We start from the raw sequence: 5,029 nt of genomic DNA, 5'->3' as shown, positions 1-5,029 counted from the left end.
ATTAATGAGGGGATGAAATATGCGTCATCATACATTTTATGTTCCAAGCACTAAATAGCTTATTACTTGATACAGAAATAACGCATCAGATAAACTCGATTGTTGTCATTATTTCAATAGTTGTAAATACTTCATATTATTTGGGTGAAATGATCACAAACGTTTTGACACTGTGAGAATGATTTCAGTTAATCTCATCATCATCACAACATATTATTTGTAGGCCTAAATAATTTCAAAGGAGGTACTTTTACTTTAACTTTAATACAAGCTCATTGTATTGCAGGGGGGAGCTCTCCAAAATCTCGCTGTACCCGTACGTACCTGTACCTGTACAAATAAAGATCATTCATTCATTGGGTCTATTGTGATTCTTGGACCACTAGGAGCTACTTTCCTTTACTTCAGTAATCTCTTAAAGCCAAAGGGGGCATTCTTTGCCTCACGTAGAAAAAACTCATTCAGCTCACCAGTTAAAGATATTTTAAGATATGTAAAAAAAAAAGGAAAAAGATTTAAAAATAAAATATTTTTGGGGTGACTGGGAAGGATTTTCCTCCTGACCACTCTTGCTGCGTGGTTGCCAGAGAAAGTTTGAGACGTATTACGTCTGCAGAAGCTGTTAATTAAAAAAATCATAATAAACGCATCCCAATTCATTAACATGCCACTGAATGTAGTGAAAATGTAATTAATGGAAAAATAACAATTTGAATATGTGTAACATTATAACCTCCATTGTAACAGGTGCTTAAAACCTCTTAAAAACCACATTATCATACTGGTAGGGCTAATGGGTTTTACTCCCAGAGTCTGCAGGGGCACAAACGGAGAAGTCTAATGGCCTCGATCAAATTAAAATCATTACAAGGGGTACAATATCAATCTGCTACATGAGCACATTCAAGACTGCAATGAGACGGTAATTCATAACCCTGGATGAATAGTAACTGGGCTTCCAGCGTTGCATAATGTCTCAATGTGCATACATCACGTGTGCTCCAACTCTGCTCTCTCCTAAACTCACCTCTCTTTCCCCCAGCCATGCCACACCAGCCCTGACCTTAACAAGATAAATATTACGACCCTTCCTACAGTAAGGGCAAGCATTCTATACTGTACACATACTATACTATACTATACTATACTATACTATACTATACTATACTATACTATACTATATGATATTTTCCCAATTCCCACATGGTAATAAAGTACTATCTTATCAAATATTACATTAGGCTGGATGATACTAAATACACCACACAATACCTCACTACAACACCAGTTACTACAATGCTATGCTAATCAACACAATTCAACACTCCACTCCTCCCAGTGACTAGCATGGTCTTCACGGTAGTGATCAGAGGGTCAGAGCAGGACGTTGGTGTCTGCCTATATGTGCAGATGTGTCCCCTGGGTCCTCCATCAGCTCTAATGTTCCTTCTGTCTCCTTCCCTCCAGACGGCAGTAGGAGTGGGAAGGGAACAGGAAGGACTGAGCGCATGGAAACAGACAGAGGTGTTGTCGAGGCGGCACTTTGACATATCCCACTATTCCAGACCCAAGCTGCTCTGCTGTGAAACCCATCCTCTCCATACGTGTCTATATGGTAGGTAGGAGCGATGAAAGGAGCTAAAAGGCCATGGGCTGTAGTTTACTCTATGTGTGGCGTGTTTTTCTGTGTGTGCGTTTGTGTGTGTGCGTGTGTGTGTGTGTGTTTGTGATTGTGTGTATGCATTATGGGTGTGTGTATAAGGTCAGGGGGTATTTTAAGACAATCCATATCAAGGGATTGGTTTTCTCTCAGTGTTCTCTGGATGACCATTACAATTCCTCTGATAACACAAAAACGCACAAAGAGATACTATGGTCAGACGATAAGGGTGTTTCACGCCGAGGTATTACATTGATAAGTGTCTCCCCTCGGAGGCACAGTGAATGCATTGACCTGACCTGAAGGGTTGATGAGAGTTGCCCTTTCTCCGTCTGGCTTTAGGATCCAAACACCCATTGGAAATACCCCTTGTGCCGTTTACCTCTGACCCCACTTGGAAGAGGGAGCGATGCAGAAAACCAACTAACACAAGAATATACAATGCGTCACATAAACGTGCAGATCTCTGGACAGAATTCCTTGCACATTACACGTATTGTATACTCCTTATTGTGAACATCTGCACATTCCGCGGCCCTTACGTTGCACATTCCTGCACAAACTGTACTTATGGTAAATGTTCTATTTTACATTGATGTCTTGGCGTACAGTACATGCGGGTTTACCTTCTTTCCTCCTAGTTTATATTTATGTTTCTTTCCTGTGTTTATTTTTATTGTTATGCACCAAGCACCCTGACAAATGCCTTGTCTGTGTCTAACCTACTTGACCATAAGTCAATTCGGATTCAGATTCCAGCCAGAGAATCAACTTTTCCTTCTCCCATATCAACACTAGAGCATGCTGTGAAAAACAACCGAGATATGTCTTTTTTAACGGTCCATTCCTAAGCATAGGAGCTGTACCTCAAATATCACGTCCTAGAAACCGATTGGATTCCTTCCTAAAAGAAACAACCTAAAAAGCACCGTAAATATCTCCCGCTCATTCCAGGTGTATGGACACCCTAGGCTGAGAGAGGCTCAATCTTCCCAGGAGGTTTCCAGAGGATGGGAAAGCTTCCACAAACTCTCCAACTAATCACGTATATGTCGGCAACAGAAAAAATAGCACGTTGAGTGATCCCACCGTGACCCTCTGGACCATCCCATCAGCCCCATCGTGATAGGATGGATAGACTCCCGGCGTCGATTGAGGTGGCCTCGCAGACCTTTCCAGAACTTTGGCGGACTGTGTCAGCGCCACGCTGGGAACAAGTGTTTATTTGAGCTTAAAGGGGTGGGGGTGGGGGGGGGGGGGGGGGGTCCTTGATGTAGGCCTATGGTCAAGGTTCGTAACAACCTATCACATGTCCATCATTTTATATGGCCTGTAAAACACCCACGCCTCCACGGTTAATTGGGGGTGAAAAATGATACACGCGATTATTTTTCCTCGGCTCTCGCGCACATGATAAATACCATGGACCCCCCGGTTTGGAAACCCCTTGAGAGAGAAGGGGGGGGGGGCTCTATTGTTAGAGGGCATTTTTTAATCTCAACATGTCATATGGACGTGGTAGAAAATTATTTAATTGAGGGTCTCACATTTTATGAAAGCCCATCCAAAGGGAAGGGCACATATTTGAGCGTGTCTGCTGGTTACCCGTTATTGATGTCCAGGGCTCCTTGCCAAACCAGCCCTAGCATGGCGTAATGGTGTTGGTGGTGGGAGATTAATGGAACCCCATGGAACCAAAGACAATCTGTTTATATTTTTAATTGCCCGGAGCTAAAGGCTGCACAAGCCAGCAGGTGGTGGAGTGGAAGCATGGGACTCTGAAAATAAGTATGAGAACTAGTATGTGTGTGTGAGTGTATGTGTGTTAAGAACCCTTTAGCCTGCTATGGGGCCCATGCAATAAGACAAGCTACTTATAAAAACTGTTTTAACGAGGGGAGGTTCATGGTTCACCCTGAAATACAATTTTCTGAACAGATAAATTATACCACTTACCTGGTGATAAACTATTGTTTTGACCTGAACTTCATACTACATGAGTAACAACAAATAACGTTTTTTTTAATTTGAATTTGAAGTAATTGCTTTCCAGAAGACTCATCTCAATACTTTCTATTTATTTATTTATTGATATATTTTCCCTACACTTCTTCTCAATTGACACTATTACTTTTTTTATCTATTGTTTCATAGTTATCAGGTTCTTTCCAAATATCCATCGATTTTACTTAATGTATAAATGCATTTCAGTCCTATTTCTTCTGGCAAAAAACATTTCCAACTTTTCTAGGTAGCCGATTCCAAATTGATCATCCCGGATAATAATGTAAACAGCAGAACCAGATGGGCCTCGCCTTCACTTACAGCTATGGACAACTTCACACAAACACTATCCACTAAGATTTGGCATCTGTACTTTAAATGACCAGGGTGAACTCTGACAAAACAACCTTTTACGAGGATTGGCTCCAACCACACCATTTATATTATTCCACTCATCTGGATTAATCTCGATTTCCTTTCCTCCCTTCCTACCTTCCTCCTCACACACAGTTCACCGTGGTGAACATCAAAGTCAGACATGGGCTTCCCTTCGCCAGAAGCACTTTGGAGACTTTGGAGATCAGAGATCAATGTATCATATGCCTGAAGCACAGGATGTGATCAACAGAGCAGAACCGATGTCATTCACAGAGCTGCCTGCAAAAGCACTGCACCTGTCTTGGACCGGGCAATGGAAAAAATAAGCTCACCCTCGTAATGGAAACACACCCATCGCATCATTATCCTGGTTGGTTAAAGAGGGAGCGACAGAGAGAGGAGAGAGAGAGAGAGAGTGTGAGTGTGAGAGAGAGAGAGAGAGAGAGAGAGAGAGAGAGAGAGAGAGAGAGAGAGAGAGAGAGAGAGAGAGAGAGAGGAGAGAGAAAAAGACAGAGAGAGCTAGGAAAAGAATGATGTAAGAGAGAAGAGGATGGGCAGAATATGGCAAACAAGATATTTATGCCGACAGCAAAGGGCAACACATTACGAACACGTTACACAAAAGTTGAAAAAGAGAAAGAGGGTGGTTGCAAAGAAAAAAATGAGGTTTCGGGATGAGACAGGTAGACATAGCAGGATGAGGGGCGTGTTTTAGGCGCTGGAGAAATAGGATATGAGTTTAGGTTTTGGGTGAAGCTGGAACTCCGGAACCGCCATAACATCTCTCTTGGCGTGCGCCAAGTGTTCCTGTGTTCAACCTCTCCTGGCCCGATGTTTAAAGCAGAGACAGTTCCTCCCGAGGTATCCATCGCAATTACAGTCATTTTCCACCCCAAGGTCTATGTAATTACAGGGTCAGCTGTAGTTCCAAGGCTGGAAACCACTCCATGTTGAGGTAGTAAACAGTTTAGCTATTGACAGGTGCGG

Source organism: Gadus chalcogrammus, chromosome 23, assembly GCF_026213295.1.
Source record: "Gadus chalcogrammus isolate NIFS_2021 chromosome 23, NIFS_Gcha_1.0, whole genome shotgun sequence".
Taxonomy (NCBI): Eukaryota; Metazoa; Chordata; class Actinopteri; order Gadiformes; family Gadidae; genus Gadus; species Gadus chalcogrammus.
Note: the sequence above shows the minus strand (reverse complement) of the source record.